Below are 27,500 nucleotides of genomic sequence, written 5' to 3'. Positions count from 1 at the left end.
TACACTGTTACTACACTACTACAATATACTGTTACTACACTAGTACAATACACTGTTACTGTTACACGAGTACAATACACTGTTACTACACTAGTACAATACACTGTTACTAGACTACTACAATACACTGTTACTACACTGGTACAATACACTGTTACTACACTAGTACAATAAACTGTTACTACACTGGAGATACACTAGTCCAATAGGGTTGTGTTTCACTGACAGATCAGCCACTGATTGTATAATACACAACGGGAAATGCACAATTTACACTCCCGCTATGATCAGCTACGCAATTTCACTTTAGATACAAACTTGAAACCACTGATCATGACACAATTTTCACCGGGATGAAACCACTGATCATGACAATTTATCCCCGGGATGAAACCACTGATCATGACAATTTAGCCTCCGGGATGACGCCACTGATCATGACAATTTAGCCCACGGGATGAAACCACTGATCATGACAATTTAGCCACTGGGATGACGCCACTGATCATGACAATTTAGCCCCGGGATGAAACCACTGATCATGACAATTTGTCCCCGGATGAAACCACTGATCATGACAATTTAGCCCCTGGATGAAACCACTGATCATGACAATTTGTCCCCGGGATGAAACCACTGATCATGACAATTTAGTACAATGAAACCACTGATCATGACAATTTAGCCCCAATGAAACCACTGATCATGACAATTTAGTACCCGGGATGAAACCACTGATCATGACAATTTAGCCCCCTGGGATGAAGCTCCTGGACAGCAGTTGTGAGTAGCCTGATTGTCTCTATTATCAGTATGCTTTGACCTGCACTGTTTTTAGGATATGTTATTTGTTAACATGTAAGCACATTTTTCAAATTTGATTCGGGCATTTAGGTTAGTCTACTTGAGCAAGTAATTAGGCTACTTGATCAAGTAATTAGGCTACTTGATCAAGTAGTTAGGCTACTTCATCAAGTAATTAGGCTACTTGATCAAGTAATACGGCTACTTGATCAAGTAGTTAGGCTACTTCATTAAGTAGTTTGGCTACTTCATCAAGTAGTTAGGCTACTTCATCAAGTCGTTAGGCTACTTCATCAGGTAGTTAGGCTACTTAATCAAGTACTTAGGCTATTCACCAATTTGTAAGTCGCTCTGGATAAATACAGCGTTACTACACTAAATGATTTAAATGTAAATGTAAATGTACTTCATCAAGTAGTTAGGCTACTTAATCAAGTAGTTAGGCTACTTCAACAAGAAGTTAGGCTTCTTAATCAAGTAGTTGTTACTTGAGCAAGTAGTTAGGAGAAAATGGTTACAATGTAAATTGTGTCCGTCTCATTACATCGTCATCCATTTTATCTCCAGTCGGTAGGTTGCAGAAAAGGCCACATACTCTTTCTACCACATCCTCCAGCTGCTACATGATTTATGTCAGATGGTTACAATGACGGAATGTTACTAACGCCTCAGCGATGCATCTCTCCAACAGAGAGGTGAGCTGGGAGTGGACAAGAGAAAGACGTTGTTGTCCCATTTGCCTTTGACAAAGTGGGCACTGCTTATCACAGGCGGGGGGGGCATCAGAGCTCATCTAAAAAGCCCATATGCCACAGGTTGAGAGGGCAAGATTATGTGATGTATTATGTGTTGTTGGAGGTGCATCTTGGCCATAGTCTGCCACCTAATCCTGCCTAATGAGAAGGCCAGCCATGCACAGACAACGACACGGGGTGACCAGAGGGCATTTGTTGCTGTAAATGTAGGGAAAATTATAGATATTATTATGTCAAGAAGACAATGGAGATGTGCCCTATGTTGTGTGACGACATATAATGACGTCCAAACAGTAAACAGAAGTTGTATGAACTAATGTACAACGTAATGACATGTAGTTTGTTGTAATGTGAAATGTATTTTGGTTTTAACCGTGTTTTCATGCTAACTTGTTAGCTATGCCAGCTAGGTAGGTCTCCTCCTGTTAGTCATGTACACTGTTAGCTAATCAAAGGGCGACACAGACTCCTCTTTTACGCTGCTGCTACTCTCTGTTTATTATCTATGCATAGTCACTTTAACTCTACCTACATGTACATATTACCTCAGCTAACACATTGACTCTGTACTGGTACCCCCTGTATATAGCCTCCACATTGACTCTGTACTGGTACCCCCTGTATATAGCCTCCAGATTGACTCTGTACCGGTACCCCTGTATATAGCCTCCACATTGACTCTGTACCAGTACCCCTGTATATAGCCTCCACATGAACTCTGTACCAGTACCCCTGTATATAGCCTCCACACTGACTCTGTACCGGTACCCCCTGTATATAGCCTCCACATTGACTCCGTACTGGTACTACCCCCCTGTATATAGCCTCCACACTGACTCTGTACTGGTACCCCCTGTATATAGCCTCCACACTGACTCTGTACCAGTACCCCCTGTATATAGCCTCCACATTGACTCTGTACCAGTACTCCCTGTATATAGCCTCCACATTGACTCTGTACCAGTACCCCCTGTATATAGCCTCCACATGACTCTGTACCAGTACCCCTGTATATAGCCTCCACATGAACTCCGTACAATTACCCCTGTATTTAGCCTCCACACTGACTCTGTACCACTGGTACCCCTGTATATAGCCTCCACACTGACTCCGTACTGGTACCCCCTGTATATAGCCTCCACACTGACTCTGTACCAGTACCCCCTGTATATAGCCTCCACATTGACTCTGTACCAGTACCCCTGTATATAGCCTCCACATGAACTCCGTACCGGTACCCCCTGTATTTAGCCTCCACACTGACTCTGTACCGGTACCCCCTGTATATAGCCTCCACACTGACTCCGTGTACTGGTACCCCTGTATATAGCCTCCACACTGACTCTGTACCAGTACCCCCTGTATATAGCCTCCACATTGACTCTGTACTGGTACCCCTGTATATAGCCTCCACATTGACTCTGTACCAGTACCCCCTGTATATAGCCTCCACACTGACTCTGTACCGGTACCCCTAATATAGTCTCCACATTGACTCTGTACCAGTACCCCCTGTATATAGCCTCCACATTGACTCCGTACTGGTACCCCCTGTATATAGCCTCCACACTGACTCCGTACTGGTACCCCCTGTATATAGCCTCCACACTGACTCTGTACCAGTACCCCCTGTATATAGCCTCCAAATTGACTCTGTACTGGTACCCCTGTATATAGTCTCCACATGACTCTGTACCGGTACCCCCTGTATATAGCCTCCACATTGACTCTGTACTGGTACCCCTGTATATAGCCTCCACATTGACTCTGTACTGGTACCCCCTGTATATAGCCTCCACATTGACCCTGTACCTACCCCCTGTATATAGTCTCCACATTGACTCTGTACCAGTACCCCCTGTATATAGCCTCCACATTGACTCTGTACTGGTACCCCCTGTATATAGCCTCCACATTGACTCTGTACTGGTACCCCCCCTGTATATAGCCTCCACACTGACTCTGTACCGGTACCCCTGTATATAGCCTCCACATTGACTCCGTACTGGTACCCCAATATAAGTATATAGCCTCCACACTGACTCCGTACTGGTACCCCCTGTATATAGCCTCCACACTGACTCTGTACCAGTACCCCCTGTATATAGCCTCCACATTGACTCTGTATCAGTACTCCCTGTATATAGCCTCCACATTGACTCTGTACCAGTACCCCTGTATATAGCCTCCACATTGACTCTGTACCAGTACCCCCTGTATATAGCCTCCACATGAACTCCGTACCGGTACCCCCTGTATATAGCCTCCACACTGACTCTGTACCGGTACCCCCTGTATATAGCCTCCACACTGACTCCGTACTGGTACCCCCTGTATATAGCCTCCACACTGACTCTGTACCAGTACCCCCTGTATATAGCCTCCACATTGACTCTGTACTGGTACCCCTGTATATAGCCTCCACATTGACTCTGTACCAGTACCCCCTGTATATAGCCTCCACACTGACTCTGTACCGGTACCCCCTAATATAGTCTCCACATTGACTCTGTACCGTACCCCTGTATATAGCCTCCACATTGACTCTGTACTGGTACCCCCTGTATATAGCCTCCACATTGACTCTGTACTGGTACCCCCTGTATATAGCCTCCACATTGACTCTGTACTGGTACCCCCTGTATATAGCCTCCACACTGACTCTGTACCAGTACCCCTGTATATAGCCTCCACATTGACTCTGTACCAGTACTCCCTGTATATAGTCTCCACATTGACTCTGTACCAGTACCCCCAATATAGCCTCCACATTGACTCTGTACCAGTACCCCCTGTATATAGCCTCCACATGAACTCCGTGTGGTACCCCCTGTATATAGCCTCCACACTGACTCTGTACCGGTACCCCTGTATATAGCCTCCACACTGACTCCGTACTGGTACCCCCTGTATATAGCCTCCACACTGACTCTGTACCAGTACCCCCTGTATATAGCCTCCACATTGACTCTGTACTGGTACCCCCTGTATATAGCCTCCACATTGACTCTGTACCAGTACCCCTGTATATAGCCTCCACACTGACTCTGTACCGGTACCCCTAATATAGTCTCCACATTGACTCTGTACCAGTACCCCCTGTATATAGCCTCCACATTGACTCTGTACCAGTACCCCCTTATATAGCCTCCACACTGACTCTGTACCGGTGCCCTGTATATAGTCTCCACATTGACTCTGTACCAGTACCCCTGTATATAGCCTCCACATGACTCCGTACTGGTACCCCCTGTATATAGCCTCCACACTGACTCCGTACTGGTACCCCCTGTATATAGCCTCCACACTGACTCTGTACCAGTACCCCCCTGTATATAGCCTCCAAATTGACTCTGTACTGGTACCCCCTGTATATAGTCTCCACATTGACTCTGTACCGGTACCCCCTGTATATAGCCTCCACATTGACTCTGTACTGGTACCCCCTGTATATAGCCTCCACATTGACTCTGTACCAGTACCCCTGTATATAGCCTCCACACTGACTCTGTACCGGGTGCCCCCTGTATATAGTCTCCACATTGACTCTGTACCAGTACCCCCTGTATATAGCCTCCACATTGACTCCGTACTGGTACCCCCTGTATATAGCCTCCACACTGACTCCGTACTGGTACCCCCTGTATATAGCCTCCACACTGACTCTGTACCAGTACCCCCCTGTATATAGCCTCCAAATTGACTCTGTACTGGTACCCCCTGTATATAGTCTCCACATTGACTCTGTACCGGTACCCCTGTATATAGCCTCCACATTGACTCTGTACTGGTACCCCTGTATATAGCCTCCACATTGACTCTGAACTGGTACCCCTGTATATAGCCTCCACATTGACTCTGTACCGGTACCCCTGTATATAGCCTCCACATTGACTCTGTACCAGTACCCCCTGTATTAGCCTCCACACTGATCTCTGTACCGGTACCCCTGTATATAGTCTCCACATTGACTCTGTACCGGTACCCCCTGTATATAGCCTCCACATTGACTCTGTACCGGTACCCCTGTATATAGCCTCCACATTGACTCTGTACCAGTACCCCCTGTATATAGCCTCCACATTGACTCTGTACCAGTACCCCTGTATATAGCCTCCACATTGACTCTGTACCAGTACTCCCTGTATATAGCCTCCACATTAACTCTGTACCGGTACCCCCTGTATATAGCCTCCACATTGACTCTGTATCAGTACCCCTGTATATAGCCTCCACATTGACTCTGTACCAGTACCCCTGTATATAGCCTCCACATTGACTCTGTACCAGTACCCCCTGTATATAGCCTCCACATGAACTCCGTACCGGTACCCCCTGTATATAGCCTCCACACTGACTCTGTACCGGTACCCCTGTATATAGCCTCCACACTGACTCCGTACTGGTACCCCCTGTATATAGCCTCCACACTGACTCTGTACCAGTACCCCCTGTATATAGCCTCCACATTGACTCTGTACCGGTACCCCTGTATATAGCCTCCACATTGACTCTGTACCAGTACCCCCTGTATATAGCCTCCACACTGACTCTGTACCAGTACCCCTAATATAGTCTCCACATTGACTCTGTACCGGTACCCCCTGTATATAGCCTCCACATTGACTCTGTACTGGTACCCCTGTATATAGCCTCCACATTGACTCTGTACTGGTACCCCTGTATATAGCCTCCACATTGACTCTGTACCGGTACCCCTGTATATAGCCTCCACACTGACTCTGTACCAGTACCCCCTGTATATAGCCTCCACATTGACTCTGTACCAGTACTCCCTGTATATAGCCTCCACATTGACTCTGTACCAGTACCCCCTGTATATAGCCTCCACATTGACTCTGTACCAGTACCCCCTGTATATAGCCTCCACATGAACTCCGTACCGGTACCCCCTGTATATAGCCTCCACACTGACTCTGTACCGGTACCCCCTGTATATAGCCTCCACACTGACTCCGTACTGGTACCCCCTGTATATAGCCTCCACACTGACTCTGTACCAGTACCCCCCTGTATATAGCCTCCACATTGACTCTGTACTGGTACCCCCTGTATATAGCCTCCACATTGACTCTGTACCAGTACCCCCTGTATATAGCCTCCACACTGACTCTGTACCGGTACCCCCTAATATAGTCTCCACATTGACTCTGTACCAGTACCCCCTGTATATAGCCTCCACATTGACTCTGTACCAGTACCCCCTGTATATAGCCTCCACACTGACTCTGTACCGGTGCCCCCTGTATATAGTCTCCACATTGACTCTGTACCAGTACCCCCTGTATATAGCCTCCACATTGACTCCGTACTGGTACCCCCTGTATATAGCCTCCACACTGACTCCGTACTGGTACCCCCTGTATATAGCCTCCACACTGACTCTGTACCAGTACCCCCCTGTATATAGCCTCCAAATTGACTCTGTACTGGTACCCCCTGTATATAGTCTCCACATTGACTCTGTACCGGTACCCCCTGTATATAGCCTCCACATTGACTCTGTACTGGTACCCCTGTATATAGCCTCCACATTGACTCTGTACTGGTACCCCCTGTATATAGCCTCCACATTGACTCTGTACCGGTCCCCAGTATATAGCCTCCACATGACTCTGTACCAGTACCCCCTGTATTTAGCCTCCACACTGATCTGTACCGGTACCCCTAATATAGTCTCCACATTGACTCTGTACCGGTACCCCCTGTATATAGCCTCCACATTGACTCTGTACCGGTACCCCCTGTATATGCCTCCACATTGACTCTGTACCAGTACCCCAGTATATAGCCTTCACATTGACTCTGCACCAGGATACCCCTGTATATAGCCTCCACATTGACTCTGTACCAGTACTCCCTGTATATAGCCTCCACATTAACTCTGTACCGGTACCCCCTGTATATAGCCTCCACACTGACTCTGTACCGGTCCCCCTGTATATAGCCTCCACATTGACTCCGTACTGGTACCCCCTGTATATAGCCTCCACACTGACTGTACTGGTACCCCCTGTATATAGCCTCCACACTGACTCTGTACCAGTACCCCCTGTATATAGCCTCCACATTGACTCTGTACCAGTACTCCCTGTTATAGCCTCCACATTGACTCTGTACCAGTCAGTATATAGCCTCCACATTGACTCTGTACCAGTACCCCTGTATATAGCCTCCACATGAACTCCACCGGTAACCCCTGTATATAGGCCACACTGACTGACTGTACCGGATGTTCTCTGTTTATGAGCCTCCACTGACTCCAGTACTGGATGACCCCTCTGTTTATAGCCTCCACACTGACTCTGATGACCAGTACCTCTGTTTAGTGAGTCCTGTATCAGAGGCAGTAGGGATGACCATCTTGTTTAGTGAGTCCTGTCAAGCCTCCACATTGACTCTGTACTGGTATGTTCTCTGTTTATAGCCTCCACGTTGACTCTGGATCAGTTCTCTGTTTAGTAGTCCTCCACACTGACTCTGGGATGACCAGGGATGTTCTCTAATATAGTATCCACATTGACTCTGTACCAGTATGTTCTCTGTTTATAGTCCTCCAGGTCAGACTCTGTACCAGTACCCCTGTATATAGCCTCCACACTGACTCTGTATGTTCCCTGTATATAGTCTCCAGATCAGAGGCTGTGACCAGTACCTCCATATAGCCTCCAGATTGACTCAGTAGGGTACCCCCTGTATATAGCCTCCACATTTACTCTGTACTGGTTCTCTGTATATAGTTCCACATTGACTCTGTGAGTCCTGTTTATAGCCTCCAGATCAGACTCAGTAGTGACCAGTATGTTCTCTGTTTTAGTGAGTCCTCCACACTGATCTCTGTGACCGGGATGTTCTCTGTTTATGAGTCTCCACATTGACTCTGGATGACCATGGATGTTCCTGTTTATAGTCCTCCACATTGACTCTGTGACCGGATGTACCCCTGTTTATAGCCTCCACATTGACTCTGTACCAGTGCCCCCTGTATATAGCCTTCACATTGATGCACCAGTACCCCCTGTTTATAGTCCTCCAGGTCAGAGGCTAGGGATGACCAGGATGTTCTCCCTGTTATAGCCTCCACATTAACTCTAGGGATGACCAGGGATGTTCCTGTTTATAGCCTCCACATTGACTCTGTACCAGTACCCCTGTATATAGCCTCCACATTGACTCTGTACCAGTACCCCCTGTATAGTAGTCCTCCAGATCACTGACTCTGTGACCAGGGACCCCTGTTTAGTGAGCCTCCAGATTGACTCTGTGACCAGTACCCCTCTGTTTATAGCCTCCAGATTGACTCTGGGATGACCATGGTATGTTCCTGTTTAGTGAGTCCTCCAGATTGACTCTGTGACCAGTACCCCCTGTTTATAGCCTCCACATTGACTCTGTACCAATACCCCTGTATATAGCCTCCACATTGACTCTGTACCAGTACCCCTGTTTATAGCCTCCACATTGACTCTGTACTGGTGACCCCCTGTATATAGCCTCCACATTGACTCCGGATGACCAATGTTCCCCTGTATAGCCTCCACATTGACTCTGTACCAGTACCCCCTGTATATAGCCTCCACATTGACTCTGTGACCAGGGCTGTTCCTGTATATAGCCTCCACACTGACTCTGTACCAGTACCCTCTGTTTATGAGTCCTCCACACTGACTCTGGGATGACCGGATGTTCCCTGTTTATAGCCTCCACATTGACTCTGTACCAGTACCCCCTGTTTATAGCCTCCACATTGACTCTGTACCAGGGCCCTGTTTATAGCCTCCACATTGACTCTGTGACCAGTACCCCTGTTTATAGTCCTCCACACTGACTCTGTACCGGTACCTCTGTATATAGCCTCCACATTGACTCTGTACCAGTACCCTGTATATAGTCCTCCACATTGACTCTGTACCAATACCCTGTTTATAGCCTCCACATTGACTCTGTACCAGTACCCCCTGTATATAGCCTCCACATTGACTCTGTACTGGGACCCCCTGTATATAGCCTCCACATTGACTCCGTACCCCCTGTTTATATCCTCCACATTGACTCCGTACTGGATACCCCTGTATATATCCTCACATTGACTCTGTACCTGTACCCCCTGTATATATCCTCCACATTGACTCCGTACTGGTACCCCCTGTATATAGCCTCCACATTGACTCTGTACCGGTACCCCTGTATATATCCTCCACATTGACTCCGATGGTACCCCCTGTATATATCCTACAGATCAGACTCTGTGACCTGTTCCCTGTTTATGAGTCCTCCACATTGACTCCGTACTGGTACCCCCTGTATATAGCCTCCACATTGACTCTGTACCGGTATGTTCCTGTTTAGGAGTCCACATTGACTCTGTGACCAGTACCCCTGTTTATATAGCCTCCACATTGACTCCGTAGGGATGACCCCCTGTATATAGCCTCCACACTGACTCCGTACTGGTACCCCCTGTATATAGCCTCCACACTGACTCTGTACCAGTACCCCTGTATATAGCCTCCACATTGACTCTGTACAGGGTACCCCTCTGTATATAGCCTCCACATTAACTCTGTACCGGGATGTTCTCTGTTTATAGCCTCCAGACTGACTCTGTACCGGTGACCCCTCTGTTTAGTATAGCCTCCACATTGACTCTGTAGGGATGACCGGGCTGTTCCCTGTTATAGCCTCCACATTGACTCTGTACCAGTACCTGTTTATAGCCTCCACATTGACTCTGTACCAGTACCCCTCTGTTTATAGCCTCTACATTGACTCTGTACCGGTAACCCCTGTATATAGCCTCTACATTGACTCTGTACTGGTACCCCTGTTTATAGCCTCCACATTGACTCTGTACCGTACCCCTGTATATAGCCTCTACATTGACTCTGTACCGGTACCCCCTGTATATAGCTGTAATTTGATTTGATTTGATTTGATTAATTAATTTTTTTGTGTTTCTTTCTTAATGACTTCTTTTCCTTAACTTCTTAAAGCTTTGTTGGTTAAGGGCTGATAAGTAAGCATTTCACTAAACCTGTTGTATTTGTCACATGTGACAAATACAATCAGATGTTCTTGTCATACTTGAGTAAAAGTACAAAGTAAAAGTAATGACGCTATACATTCCTGATATTAAGCCAGACGGGATTATTTCCTTATTATTAATGGATATTTTTGACAGACTGGGGCACACTCCACCACTCAGACAAACTAAGCATTTGTGTTTAGTGAGTCCTCCATATCAGAGGCAGTAGGGATGACCATGGATGTTCTCTGTTTAGTGAGTCCACCAGGTCAGAGGCAGTTAGATGACCAGGGATGTTCTCTGTTTAGTGAGTCCTCCAGATCAGTGGCAGTAGGGATGACCAGGGCTGTTCTCTGTTCAGTGAGTCCTCCAGATCAGAGGCAGTAGGGATGACCAGGGATGTTCTCTGTTTAGTGAATCCTCCAGATCAGAGGCAGTAGGGATGACCAGGGATGTTCTCTGTTTAGTGAGTGCACCAGGTCAGAGGCAGTAGGGATGACCATGGATGTTCTATGTTTAGTGAGTCCTCCAGGTCAGAGGCAGTAGGGGTGACCAGGGATGTTCTATGTTTAGTGAGTCCTCCAGGTCAGAGGCAGTAGGGATGACCAGGGATGTTCTATGTTTAGTGAGTCCTCCACATCAGAGAAAGTAGGGATGACCATGGATATCTCTGTTTAGTGAGTCCTCCAGGTCAGAGGCAGTAGGGATGAACAGGGATGTTCTGTGTTTAGTGAGTCCTCCAGGTCAGAGGCAGTAGGGATGACCAGGGATGTTCTATGTTTAGTGAGTCCTCCAGATCAGAGGCAGTAGGGATGACCAGGGCTGTTCTCTGTTTAGTGAGTCCTCCAGATCAGAGGCAGTAGGGATGACCAGGGAAGTTCTCTGTTTAGTGAGTCCTCCAGATCAGAGGCAGTAGGGATGACCAGTGATGTTCTCTGTTTAGTGAGTCCTCCAGATCAGAGGCAGTAGGGATGACCAGGGCTGTTCTCTGTTTAGTGAGTCCTCCAGGTCAGAGGCAGTAGGGATGACCAGGGCTGTTCTCTGTTTAGTGAGTCCTCCAGATCAGAGGCAGTAGGGATGACCAGGGATGTTCTCTGTTTAGTGAGTCCTCCAGATCAGAGGCAGTAGGGATGACCAGGGATGTTCTCTGTTTAGTGAGTCCTCCAGATCAGAGGCAGTAGGGATGACCAGGGATGTTCTCTGTTTAGTGAGTCCTCCAGATCAGAGGCAGTAGGGATGACCAGGGATGTTCTCTGTTTAGTGAGTCCTCCAGGTCAGAGGCAGTAGGGATGACCAGGGATGTTCTATGTTTAGTGAGTCCTCCAGATCAGAGGCAGTAGGGAAGACCAGGGATGTTCTCTGTTTAGTGAGTCCTCCAGATCAGAGGCAGTAGGGATGACCATGGATGTTCTCTTGATAAGTCTGTCAATTGGACCATTTTCCTGTCCTGCTAAGCATTCAAACTGTAACGAGTACTGAAGGACAACCGTCTCTGCACACTCCACCAATCAGGTCTTTATGGTAGAGTGGCCAGACGGAAGCCTTTCCTCAGTAAAAGGCACATGACAGCCTGCTTGGAGTTTGCCAAAAGGACTCTCGGACCATGAGAAACAAGATTCTCTGGTCTGATGAAACCAAGATTGAGCTATTTGGCCTGAACGCCAAGCATCACGTCTGGAGGAAACCTGGCACCATCCCTACAGTGAAGCAAGGTGGTGGCAGCATCATGCTGTGGGGATGTTTTTCAGTGGCACGGACTGGGAGACTAGTCAGGATCGAGAGAAAGATGAACAGAGCAAAGTACAGAGATATACTTGGTGAAAACCCACTCCAGAATGCTCAGGACCACAGGCTGGGGCAAAGGTTCACCTTCCAACAGGACAATGACCCTAAGCACACAGCCAAGACAATGCAGAAGTGGCTTCGATTGGCTTGAACCCAATCGAACATCTCAGGAGAAACCTGACAATAGCTCCCCATCCAGCCTGGCAGAGCTTGAGAAGATCTGTAGAGAGGAATGGGAGAAACTCCCCAAATACAGGTGTGCCAAGCTTGTAGCATCATACCAAGGAAGACTCGAGAATATAATTGCTGCCAAAGGTGCTTCAACTAAGTATTGAGTAAAGGGACTGAATACTTATGTAAATGTGATATTTCTTTTTTCATAAAAATTTGCAAACATTTCTAAAAACCTGTTTTTGCTTTGTCATTATGGGGGTTTTGTGTGTAGATTGAATCAATTTTAGAAATAAGGCTGTAATGTAACAAAATGTGGAAAAAGTAACGGGGTCTGAATACTTTCCGTTGCTACAGGTCACGAGGTTTATTCATGTGTTGCTACAGGTCACGAGGTTTATTCATGTGTTGCTACAGGTCACGAGGTTTATTCATGTGTTGCTACAGGTCACGAGGTTTATTCATGTGTTGCTACAGGTCACGAGGTTTATTCATGTGTTGCTACAGGTCACGAGGTTTATTCATGTGTTGCTACAGGTCACGAGGTTTATTCATGTGTTGCTACAGGTCACGAGGTTTATTCATGTGTTGCTACAGGTCACAAGGTTTATTCACGTGTTGCAACAGGTCACAAGGTATAATCATGTGTTGCTACAGGTCACGAGGTTTATTCATGTGTTGCTACAGGTCACAAGGTTTATTCACGTGTTGCTACAGGTCACAAGGTTTATTCACGTGTTGCTACAGGTCACGAGGTTTATTCATGTGTTGCTACAGGTCACAAGGTTTATTCATGTGTTGCTACAGGTCACGAGGTTTATTCATGTGTTGCTACAGGTCACGAGGTTTATTCACGTGTTGCTACAGGTCACAAGGTATAATCATGTGTTGCTACAGGTCACGAGGTATAATCATGTGTTGCTACAGGTCACAAGGTATATTCATGTGTTGCTACAGGTCACGAGGTATATTCATGTGTTGCTACAGGTCACGAGGTATAATCATGTGTTGCTACAGGTCACGAGGTATAATCATGTGTTGCTACAGATCACGAGGTATATTCATGTGTTGCTACAGGTCACGAGGTATAATCATGTGTTGCTACAGGTCACGGGATATATTCATGTGTTGCTACAGGTCACGAGGTTTATTCATGTGTTGCTACAGGTCACGAGGTTTATTCATGTGTTGCTACAGGTCACGAGGTTTATTCATGTGTTGCTACAGGTCACGAGGTTTATTCATGGGGTGCTACAGGTCACGAGGTTTATTCATGTGTTGCTACAGGTCACGAGGTTTATTCATGTGTTGCTACAGGTCACGAGGTTTATTCATGTGTTGCTACAGGTCACGAGGTTTATTCACGTGTTGCTACAGGTCACGAGGTTTATTCATGTGTTGCTACAGGTCACAAGGTTTATTCATGGGGTGCTACAGGTCACGAGGTTTATTCACGTGTTGCTACAGGTCATGAGGTATAATCATGGGGTGCTACAGGTCATGAGGTATAATCATGGGGTGCTACAGGTCATGAGGTATAATCATGTGTTGCTACAGGTCACGAGGTATATGCATGTGTTGCTACAGGTCACGAGGTATAATCATGTGTTTCTACAGGTCACAAGGTATATTCATGTGTTGCTACAGGTCACGAGGTATAATCATGTGTTGCTACAGGTCACAAGGTATATTCATGTGTTGCTACAGGTCACGAGGTATATTCATGTGTTGCTACAGGTCACGAGGTATAATCATGTGTTGCTACAGGTCACGAGGTATAATCATGTGTTGCTACAGATCACGAGGTATATTCATGTGTTGCTACAGGTCACGAGGTATAATCATGTGTTGCTACAGGTCACGGGATATATTCATGTGTTGCTACAGGTCACGAGGTTTATTCATGTGTTGCTACAGGTCACGAGGTTTATTCATGTGTTGCTACAGGTCACGAGGTTTATTCATGTGTTGCTACAGGTCACGAGGTTTATTCATGGGGTGCTACAGGTCACGAGGTTTATTCATGTGTTGCTACAGGTCACAAGGTTTATTCATGTGTTGCTACAGGTCACGAGGTTTATTCATGTGTTGCTACAGGTCACGAGGTTTATTCATGTGTTGCTACAGGTCACAAGGTTTATTCATGGGGTGCTACAGGTCACGAGGTTTATTCATGTGTTGCTACAGGTCACAAGGTTTATTCATGTGTTGCTACAGGTCACGAGGTTTATTCATGGGGTGCTACAGGTCACAAGGTTTATTCATGTGTTGCTACAGGTCACGAGGTATAATCATGTGTTGCTACAGGTCACAAGGTTTATTCATGTGTTGCTACAGGTCACGAGGTTTATTCATGGGGTGCTACAGGTCACAAGGTTTATTCATGGGGTGCTAGAGGTCACGAGGTATATTCATGAGGTGCTACAGGTCACGAGGTATAATCATGTGTTGCTACAGGTCACGAGGTTTATTCATGGGGTGCTACAGGTCACAAGGTTTATTCATGTGTTGCTACAGGTCACGAGGTATAATCATGTGTTGCTACAGATCACGAGGTATATGCATGTGTTGCTACAGGTCACGAGGTTTATTCATGTGTTGCTACAGGTCACGAGGTATATTCATGTGTTGCTACAGGTCACGAGGTATATGCATGTGGTGCTACAGGTCACGAGGTTTATTCATGTGTTGCTACAGGTCACGAGGTATATTCATGTGGTGCTACAGGTCACGAGGTATATGCATGTGGTGCTACAGGTCACGAGGTATATGCATGTGGTGCTACAGGTCACGAGGTTTATTCATGTGTTGCTACAGGTCACGAGGTATATTCATGTGGTGCTACAGGTCACGAGGTATATGCATGTGCTAGTGGTGCTACAGGTCACGAGGTATATGCATGTGGTGCTACAGGTCACGAGGTATATGCATGTGCTAGTGGTGCTACAGGTCACGAGGTATATGCATGTGCTAGTGGTGCTACAGGTCACGAGGTATATGCATGTGCTAGTGGTGCTACAGGTCACGAGGTATATGCATGTGCTAGTGGTGCTACAGGTCACGAGGTATATGCATGTGCTAGTGGTGCTACAGGTCACGAGGTATATGCATGTGCTAGTGGTGCTACAGGTCACGAGGTATATGCATGTGCTAGTGGTGCTACAGGTCACGAGGTATATGCATGTGTTGCTACAGGTCACGAGGTATATGCATGTGCTAGTGGTGCTACAGGTCACGAGGTATATGCATGTGCTAGTGTTGCTACAGGTCACGAGGTATATGCATGTGCTAGTGGTGCTACAGGTCACGAGGTATATGCATGTGTTGCTACAGGTCACGAGGTATATGCATGTGCTAGTGGTGCTACAGGTCACGAGGTATATGCATGTGCTAGTGTTGCTACAGGTCACGAGGTATATGCATGTGGTGCTACAGGTCACGAGGTATCTGCATGTGTTGCTACAGGTCACGAGGTATATGCATGTGCTAGTGGTGCTACAGGTCACGAGGTATATGCATGTGTTGCTACAGGTCACGAGGTATATGCATGTGCTAGTGGTGCTACAGGTCACGAGGTATATGCATGTGCTAGTGGTGCTACAGGTCACGAGGTATATGCATGTGCTAGTGGTGCTACAGGTCACGAGGTATCTGCATGTGCTAGTGGTGCTACAGCCAATGTATATTAATACAGACAGATTTATCCCCAGGTCAGTGAGCATAGGAGCCATACATGACTAGCTACTATCTCCTTGGATTACCGCCAGGGAAACAACACAAACACGATTCAATTGAACAACATGTTGGGGCAGTTTCCCATTTTACCGTATCAACATGTGCACATGTTGAACAGAGAACATAAACACATAGCTAATGTCCCCTGACCTGCTAGGAATACAAACGTTTTAAATCCCCGCAACAGAAGATTGGAAATTGATTTGTAGGTTTTCTTCTCCACTACTAGGAATTGCTTGCCTAAAACATGTGAGTGGAGCATGATGGGATGTAATAGAAGGACATATATGACTACACTCTCTCATCCTCTCCAGAGCGCAGGGTTCAGATTAAGACAGGTCTGAGAGTGGTTTGGGGTTCAGATTAAGACAGGTCTGAGAGTGGTCTAGGGTTCAGATTAAGACAGGTCTGAGAGTGATCTGGGGTTCAGATTAAGACAGGTCTGAGAGTGGTCTAGGGTTCAGATTAAGACAGGTCTGAGAGTGGTCTAGGGTTCAGATTAAGACAGGTCTGAGAGTGGTCTAGGGTTCAGATTAAGACAGGTCTGAGAGTGGTCTGGGGTTCAGATTAAGAGGCAGGTCTGAGAGTGGTCGGGGGTTCAGATTAAGAGGCAGGTCTGAGAGTGGTCTGGGGTTCAGATTAAGAGGCAGGTCTGAGAGTGGTCGGGGGTTCAGATTAAGACAGGTCTGAGAGTGATCTGGGGTTCAGATTAAGACAGGTCTGAGAGTGATCTGGGGTTCAGATTAAGACAGGTCTGAGAGTAGTCACGGCGACAGTGGATCAGTGGAAGAGGAGGCTCTGTTGATTATTACATTTGCATTTTGTCCCCTGAGGGACTATATTCAACTGTAGTGGATTTCTGAGGCAACGTTACAGACAGCTGCATGTGTGTGTGTGTGTGTGTGTGTGTGTGTGTGTGTGTGTGTGTGTGTGTGTGTGTGTGTGTGTGTGTGTGTGTGTGTGTGTGTGTGTGTGTGTGTGTGTGTGTGTGTGTGTGTGTGTGTGTGTGTGTGTGTGTGTGTGTGTGTGTGTGTGTGTGTGTGTGTGTGTGTGTGTGTGTGTGTGTGTGTGTGTGCGTGCGTGCGTGCGTGTGTGCGTGCGTGTGTCTGCTGATGAAAATGAAGACTGATGTAACTATTCATAGAGAAACTATGGACCACTGGATGAAGGCTCAGCAGCACTACAGCATGAAGCAGATTAGTTTAAGGCCTTCATGTAGAATATAACTTAGATAGGGTCTGATTTATGCGTTTCTTTGTTGGTATTCTTTGTTGCTATTATTTGTTGTTATTATTTGTTGGTATTATTTGTTGATATTATTTGTTGTTATTCTTTGTTGATATTATTTGTTGGTTTTATTTGTTGTTATTATTTGTTGGTTTTATTTGTTGGTATTCTTTGTTGGTTTTATTTGTTGGTATTCTTTGTTGGTTTTATTTGTTGGTATTCTTTGTTGGTTTTATTTGTTGGTATTCTTTGTTGGTTTTAGTTGTTGGTATTCTTTGTTGGTTTTATTTGTTGGTATTCTTTGTTGGTTTTATTTGTTGTTATTCTTTGTTGGTTTTATTTGTTGTTATTCTTTGTTGGTTTTATTTGTTGGTATTCCTTACGTAACACAGTCATTTGTTATATTTTTCTTTCTCCAGATTATCACTTGTGACCTTCTGCATATTCATTCCATCCATAGCGTGTCAGTGACATTCTATGGTCAGCTGCATGACAACAACAAACATCAACAACAACAAACACTGCATTATGTATGAATGATGTATTGAGGCTTATGCATTATGTATCGACAACACGATTAGCAGAAGAATGCACCTCGAGGTATTATCTTGAGCTTCTGTCCTCAATCTGGAAGTAACACATTAAAAACCCCACACAGATTTATAATTGAACTGTTTACATGTTTGAGTAAACTCCCCTCTTTATTGTGGTAACGTGTATTTGCAAGAATATTTGGTAAAGTGCATAGATCTAACACCCACCCCCACATCTCTGATCTGACCCATCTCGGATCTAACCCATCTCTGATCTGATCTGACCCATCTCTGATCTGACCCATCACTGATCTGATCCATCTCTGATCTGATCTGACCCATCTCTGATCTGACCCATCTCTGATCTGACCCATCACTGATCTGATCCATCTCTGATCTGACCCATCTCGGATCTTACCCATCTCGGATCTAACCCATCTCTGATCTGATCTGACACATCTCTGATCTGATCCATCACTGATCTGACACATCTCTGATCTGACCCATCTCTGATCTGATCCATCTCTGATCTGAACCATCCATTCCTTTATTCAGGGATTCCTATAGTCTACTGTATTACTGGACAATTTATTTTCAAGTGTATTCATGGTTTGATTCAAATGTAGGACTATGTTTCCAGACGATATCTGACTTCAGAGTGAAAAAGGTGTAGTGTGCATCACATCGAGTTGTGGTCCACTGTAACTAAATGTTCAGCATGTCCACACACTGATTTAGCAGTCAGATCAATGAAACACAGCTGTAACAGGCTGGCTGCTGTCACTTAATGTAATGTTGTGGTGTTGTCTCCTCTCCTCTCCTCTCCTCATCTCCTTTCATCTCCTCTCCTCTCATCTCCTCTCCCCTCCCCATCCCCACCTGTCCTTTCATCTCCCCTCCTCTCCCCTCCAATCCCCTCCTTTCTCCTCTCATCTACTCTCCCCTCCAATCTCCTCTCCTCTCCTCTCCTCTCCTCTCCTCTCCTCTCCTCATCTCCGTTCATCTCCTCTCCTCTCATCTCCTCTCCCCTCCCCACCTGTCCTTTCATCTCCCCTCCTCTCCCCTCCAATCCCCTCCTTTCTCCTCTCATCTACTCTCCCCTCCAATCTCCTCTCCTCTCCTCTCATCTCCTCTCCTCTCCTCTCCTCCTCTCCTCTCCTCTCCTCATCTCCTTTCATCTCCTCTCCTCTCATCTCCTCTCCCCCCTCCCCATCCCCACCTGTCCTTTCATCTCCCCTCCTCTCCCCTCCAATCCCCTCCTTTCTCCTCTCATCTCCTCTCCCGTCCAATCTCCTCTCCTCTCCTCTCATCTCCTCTCCTCTCCTCTCCTCTCCTCATCTTCTTTCATCTCCTCTCCTCTCATCTCCTCTCCCCTCCCCATCCCCACCTGTCCTTTCATCTCCCCTCCTCTCCCCTCCAATCCCCTCCTTTCTCCTCTCATCTCCTCTCCCCTCCAATCTCCTCTCCTCTCCTCTCCCTTCCTCTCCTCATCTCCTTTCATCTCCTCTCCTCTCATCTCCTCTCCCCTCCCCATCCCCACCTGTCCTTTCATCTCCCCTCCTCTCCCCTCCAATCCCCTCCTTTCTCCTCTCATCTCCTCTCCCCTCCAATCTCCTCTCCTCTCCTCTCTCCTCTCCTCCCATCCCCTCATCTCCTTTCATCTCCTCTCCTCTCATCTCCTCTCCCCTCCCCATCCCCTCCTGTCCTTTCATCTCCCCTCCTCTCCCCTCCAATCCCTTCCTTTCTCCTCTCCTCTCCTCTCCTCTCCTCTCCTCTCCTCTCCTCTCCTCTCCTCTCCTCATCTCCTTTCATCTCCTCTCCTCTCATCTCCTCTCCCCTCCCCATCCCCTCCTGTCCTTTCATCTCCCCTCCTCTCTCCTCCAATCCCCTCCTTTCTCCTCTCATCTCCTCTCCCCTCCAATCTCCTCTCCTCTCTCCTCTCCTCCCATCCCCTCATCTCCTTTCATCTCCTCTCCTCTCCTCTCCTCTCCCCTCCCCATCCCCTCCTGTCCTTTCATCTCCCCTCCTCTCCCCTCCAATCCCCTCCTTTCTCCTCTCCTCTCCTCTCTCCTCTCCTCTCCTCTCCTCTCCTCTCCTCTCCCTCTCCTCTCCTCTCCTCTCCTCTCCCTCCCCTCTCCCTCCCCTCCCCTCCCTCTCCTCCTCTCCCTCTCCTCTCCTCTCCTCTCCTCTCCTCTCCTCTCCTCTCCTCTCCTCTCCTCTCCTCTCCCTCTCCCCATCCTCTCCTCTCCTCCCTCTCCCCTCCCTCCTCTCCTCTCCTCTCCTCTCCTCTCCTCTCCTCTCCTCTCCTCTCCTCTCCTCTCCTCTCCTCTCCTCTCCTGTCCCCATCCTCTCCTCTCCTCTCCCCATCCCCTCCTCTCCTCTCCTCTCCATGATTGACAGGGGACATGAGGAGCGGCGCTCTAATGGAGAAACAGATATGATTAAGCTGACATACAGATGTTGTGGCTGAAAGCATCATTTTAATGTCAGTTCCTCCCGTTAAATGTCAAGTTAAAGATGCACGAGGCAGAAATCGCTCGACTGTTTCATGGTTACTAAAATTCGAATAGTTCACCTAATTTCAGTTTATGTGACAAAACAAGCCAGTCAAGTGTGGAGAATCACTGTACCATCTAAAGCTGCGCTGTGAAATATATTTTCGATAACCAAACATATTGTTCTTTCAGCTGTTTTTAAAGTTGGTGTATAAAAACCGAAAGTAAAAGACGCACAAAAAAACAAAACTTAAAAGCGCGGGGAACCATACAAATAGCACACATAGAACAGATGTAATGTCTCTTAGACTTGCTTTCAATGAGAATGGCAGATCTATAACAGACATTTCTATGTGAATTTGGTAGAGTCGAGAGAGAAAAAAGCTACATGTAAGCAGCTTCAATGAGCTGTTCAATATAGCTGCTGCCCTGCCTTCTGATGTGGGATCTAAAAATGGGGAGGGAGGGGGGGGGGGCTCTGTAACTTCTCCACCTCTCTGCAATTTACATTTGAAAAGCAGGAGAGGGGGGAGAAGGATAGGGTGATGGTGATCGAGATTAACGTGACATGGAGGTACACTAATCTGTAGATATTGGTCAGTCGGTCACTAACAGCAAGGAGAGTTAACCCCCCCCCTCAAAGAAAAATGTTTTTGTTGTATTGACAAAAATGACGCCGGTCAATATAGCATTGTGAGTATGCGTTGTTTTGAAGTGTTTTTCCTCCTTGACTCTGTTGAACGGGATCAGGGGAACGTATCATATTAAAAATGTTGCTGCATCGTAGAGAGATGCTCTTGGGCATCCGGCCACAGGAATTCAAAGCAAGGTCATTAAAACACAGCAAATATAATCCTTGCACTACATTGTTAATGTGGAGGGCTGCGTAACCAGTGGCTGTGAAGTCAGACGCAGGAGAGCAGAACTAGGTAATACCCAGAGCCGATTCATTTCAAAACCAACGGCATTAAAGGAATAACCGACATGGTTACAAAACCCGACACGCACCAGTCCACATGTGCACAAGCACTTACAAACAACAATTCCGCACAAAGACGTAGGGGGAACAGAGGGTCGAATACACCACACTAAATGAGGAAATGAGAACCAGGTGAGTAGGACAACAAGACAAAACAAATGGAAGATTTGGGGAAGACCGGGGACGCCGACCGCCGCCCGAACAAGGAGAGGATGTAACGGCGTTCTTCTTTTGTTGAAGGAGAGTCGGACCGAAATGCAGCGTGTAAGTTACTCATGTTTATTAAAGAAGACAAACGAACGAACTAAACACGAATAACTACATAAATACAAAACAACAAACAGAACGAAACCTAATACAGCCTGACTGGTGCAACCTACACAGAGACAGGAACAATCACCCACGAAATACAAGGCGAAAAACAGGCTACCTAAATACGGTTCCCAATCAGCGACAACGAGAATCACCTGACTCTGATTGAGAACCGCCTCAGGCAGCCAACCTAATTAACACACACACACCCCTAATCAGCTACAATCCCAGACACTACGAACCCCAATACAAAAACACAATACATAATAGCCCCATGTCACACCCTGGTCTGACTAACTAATAAACTAAAACACAAAATACTAAGACCAAGGCGTGACAACAACAGAGATAATATAACACCACTAATACAACAGAGACAATATAACATATAACACCACTAATACAACAGAGACAATATAACACCACTAATACAACAGAGACAATATAACACCACTAATACAACAGAGACAATATAACACCACTAATACAACAGAGACAATATAACACCACTAATACAATAGAGATAATATAACATCACTAATACAACAGAGACAATATAACACCACTAATACAACAGAGACAATATAACACCACTAATACAACAGAGACAATATAACACCACTAATACAACTGTTACGATAACTAGGAGTGGTGCGTGGAATCAGGCGCAGAGAGCAGGGTTCAGTCGTTTTGTCAAATTTATTCACCAGCGCAACAAAAACGGTTACGCCAACACACAGGGCGTATATAAGATGCCAGTCCAAACAATAGGACAGAAATAGTCCGGAGAATAAGGATATGAACAAAATAACACCATCCAACACAGAGTAACAAAAAACAAGCCCGCACAAATACCCAGCGGGCCTAGTGCCCTTAAATACCCTACAAACCAACCCTAATACAAAACAGGTGTACCCAATTACTCAATAGCCAAAACAAACGGAAAGGAAATCGATGGCAGCTAATAGGCCGGCGACGACGACCGCCGAGCCACACCCGACAGGAAGAGGCACCATCCTCGGCGAGGTTCGTGACAGTACCCCCCCCCCCCCTGACGCTCGGCTTACGCAACACCACTAATACAACAGAGACAACCCACTAATACAACAGAGACAACCCACTAATACAACAGAGACAATATAACATATAACACCACTAATACAACAGAGATAATATAACACCACTAATACAACAGAGATAATATAACACCACTAATACAACAGAGACAACCCACTAATACAACAGAGATAATATAACACCACTAATACAACAGAGACAATATAACATATAACACCACTAATACAACAGAGACAATAAAACACCAGTAATATAACAGAGACAATATAACACCACTAATACAACAGAGACAATATAACATATAACACCACTAATACAACAGAGACAATATAACATATAACACCACTACTACAACAGAGACATTATAACACCACTAATACAACAGAGACAATATAACACCACTAATACAACAGAGACAATATAACATATAACACCACTAATACAACAGAGATAATATAACACCACTAATACAACAGAGACAATATAACATATAACACCACTAATACAACAGAGACAATATAACACCACTAATACAACAGAGACAATATAACATATAACACCACTAATACAACAGAGACAATATAACACCACTAATACAACAGAGACTATATAACATATAACACCACTAATACAATAGAGACAATATAACACCACTAATACAACAGAGACAATATAACACCACTAATACAACAGAGACAATATAACATATAACACCACTAATACAACAGAGACAATATAACATATAACACCACTAATACAACAGAGACAATATAACACCACTAATACAACAGAGACAATATAACACCACTAATACAATAGAGACAATATAACACCACTAATACAACAGAGCCAGCCAGCCAGCCAACCAGCCAGCCAACTAGCCAGCCAGCCAACCAGCCAACCAGCCAGCCAGCCTACCAGTCAGCCAGCCAGCCAGCCAGCCAGCCACCCAGCCACCAAGCCAGCCAACCAGCTAGCCAGCCAGCCAGCTAGCCAGCAAGCCAGCCAACCAGCCAACCAACCAGCCAGCTAGCCAGCCAGCCAGCCAGCCAGCCAACCAGCCATCAAACCAGCCAGCTAGCCAGCCAGCCAGCCAACCAGCCAGCCAGCCAGCCAGCCAACCAGCCAGCCAACGAGCCAACAGCTAGCCAGCCAGCCAGCCATCCAGCCAGCCAACCAGCCAGCCAGCCACCCAGCCACCCAGCCAGCAAACCAGCCAGCCAAACAGCCAGCCAGCCAGCCAACAGAGATAACATATAACACCACTAATACAACAGAGACAATATAACACCACTAATACAACAGAAAATATAACACCACTAATACAACAGAGACAATATAACACCACTAATACAACAGAGACAATATAACACCACTAATACAACAGAGACAATATAACATATAACACCACTAATACAACAGAGACAATATAACACCACTAATACAACAGAGACAATATAACACCACTAATACAACAGAGACAATATAACATATAACACTACTAATACAACAGAGACAATATAACACCACTAATTCAACAGAGACAATATAACACCACTAATACAACAGAGACAATATAACACCACTAATACAACAGAGATAATATAACACCACTAATACAACAGAGACAATATTACACCACTAATACAACAGACAATATAACATATAACACCACTAATACAACAGAGACAATATAACACCACTAATACAACAGAGATAATATAACACCACTAATACAACAGAGACAATATAACATATAACAGTAACAAAAAACAAGCCCGCACAAATACCCAGTGGGCCTATTGCCCTTAAATATCCTACAAACCAACCCTAATACAAAACAGGTGTACCCAATTACTCAATAGCCAAAACAAACGGAAAGGAAATCGATGGCAGCTAATAGGCCGGCGACGACGACCGCCGAGCCACACCCGACAGGAAGAGGCACCATCCTCGGCGAGGTTCGTGACAACAACAGAGACAATATAACATATAACACCACTAATACAACAGAGACAACCCACTAATACAACAGAGACAATATAACATATAACACCACTAATACAACAGAGACAACCCACTAATACAACAGAGATAATATAACACCACTAATACAACAGAGACAATATAACATATAACACCACTAATACAACAGAGATAATATAACACCATTAATACAACAGAGACAATATAACACCACTAATACAACAGAGACAATATAACATATAACACCACTAATACAACAGAGACAATATAACACCACTAATACAACAGAGACTATTTAACATATAACACCACTAATACAACAGAGATAATATAACACCACTAATACAACAGAGACAATATAACATATAACACAGCTAATACAACAGAGACAATATAACATATAACACCACTAATACAACAGAGACAATATAACACCACTAATACAACAGAGACAATATAACACCACTAATACAATAGAGACAATATAACACCACTAATACAACAGAGCCAGCCAGCCAGCCAACCAGCCAGCCAACTAGCCAGCCAGCCAACCAGCCAACCAGCCAGCCAGCCAGCCAGCCAGCCAGCCAGCCACCCAGCCACCAAGCCAGCCAACCAGCTAGCCAGCCAGCCAGCTAGCCAGCAAGCCAGCCAACCAGCCAACCAACCAGCCAGCTAGCCAGCCAGCCAGCCAACCAGCCAGCCAGCCAGCCAGCCAACCAGCCAGCCAACGAGCCAACCAGCTAGCCAGCCAGCCATCCAGCCAGCCAACCAGCCAGCCACCCAGCCAGCAAACCAGCCAGCAAAAACAGCCAGCCAGCCAGCCAACAGAGATAACATATAACACCACTAATACAACAGAGACAATATAACACCACTAATACAACAGAGAATATAACACCACTAATACAACAGAGACAATATAACACCACTAATACAACAGAGACAATATAACATATAACACCACTAATACAACAGAGACAATATAACACCACTAATACAACAGAGACAATATAACACCACTAATACAACAGAGACAATATAACATATAACACTACTAATACAACAGAGACAATATAACACCACTAATTCAACAGAGACAATATAACACCACTAATACAACAGAGACAATATAACACCACTAATACAACAGAGATAATATAACACCACTAATACAACAGAGACAATATAACACCACTAATACAACAGACAATATAACATATAACACCACTAATACAACAGAGACAATATAACACCACTAATACAACAGAGATAATATAACACCACTAATACAACAGAGACAATATAACATATAACACCACTAATACAACAGAGACAATATAACATATAACACCACTAATACAACAGAGACAATATAACACCACTAATACAACAGAGACAATATAACACCACTAATACAACAGAGACAATATAACACCACTAATACAACAGAGACAATATAACACCACTAATACAACAGAGCCAGCCAGCAAGCCAGCCAACCAGCCAACCAGCTAGCCAGCCAGCCAACCAGCCAACCAGCCAGCCAGCCAGCTTGCCAGCCAGCCAGCCAGCCAGCTAGCAGGCCAGCCAGCCAGCCAGCCAGCCAGCCAGCCAACCAGCCAACCAGCCAACCAGCCAGCCAGCCAACCAGTCAGCCAGCCAGCCAGCCAGCCAGCCAGCCAACCAGCCAACAAGCCAGCCAGCTAGCCAGCCAGCCAACCAGCCAAACAGCCAGCCAGCTTGCCAGCCAGCCAGCCAACCAGCCAGCCACCCAGCCACCCAGCCAGCCAACCAGCTAGCCAGCCAGCCAGCCAACCAGCCAACCAGCCAGCCAGCTAGCCAGCCAACCAGCCAACCAACCAACCAGCCAGCTAGCCAGCCAGCCAGCCAGCCAACCAGCCAGCCAGCCAGCCAACGAGCCAACCAGCTAGCCAGCCAGCCATCCAGCCAGCCACCCAGCCAGCCAGCCAGCCAGCCAGCCAGCCAGCCAGCCAACCAGCTAGCCAGCCAGCCAGCCAGCCATCCAACCAGCCAACTAGCCAACCAGCTAGCCATCCAGCCAGCCAGCCAGCTAGCCAGCCAGCCAGCCAGCCAGCCACCCAGCCACCAAGCCAGCCAACCAGCTAGCCAGCCAGCCAGCCAGCCAGCTAGCCAGCAAGCCAGCAAACCAGCCAACCAGCCAGCTAGCCAGCCAGCCAGCCAGCCAACCAGCCAGCCAGCCAGCCAGCCAACCAGCCAGCCAACGAGCCAACCAGCTAGCCAGCCAGCCACCCAGCCACCCAGCCAGCAAACCAGCCAGCCAAACAGCCAGCCAGCCAGCCAACAGAGATAACATATAACACCACTAATACAACAGAGACAATATAACACCACTAATACAACAGAGAATATAACACCACTAATACAACAGAGACAATATAACACCACTAATACAACAGAGACAATATAACACCACTAATACAACAGAGACAATATAACATATAACACCACTAATACAACAGAGACAATATAACACCACTAATACAACAGAGACAATATAACACCACTAATACAACAGAGACAATATAACATATAACACTACTAATACAACAG

The sequence above is a fragment of the Oncorhynchus masou genome, chromosome 9 (assembly GCF_036934945.1).
Source record: "Oncorhynchus masou masou isolate Uvic2021 chromosome 9, UVic_Omas_1.1, whole genome shotgun sequence".
Classification (NCBI taxonomy): Eukaryota; Metazoa; Chordata; class Actinopteri; order Salmoniformes; family Salmonidae; genus Oncorhynchus; species Oncorhynchus masou.
The sequence above is the reverse complement of the archived record's forward strand: the minus strand, read 5'-3'. Positions refer to the sequence as shown.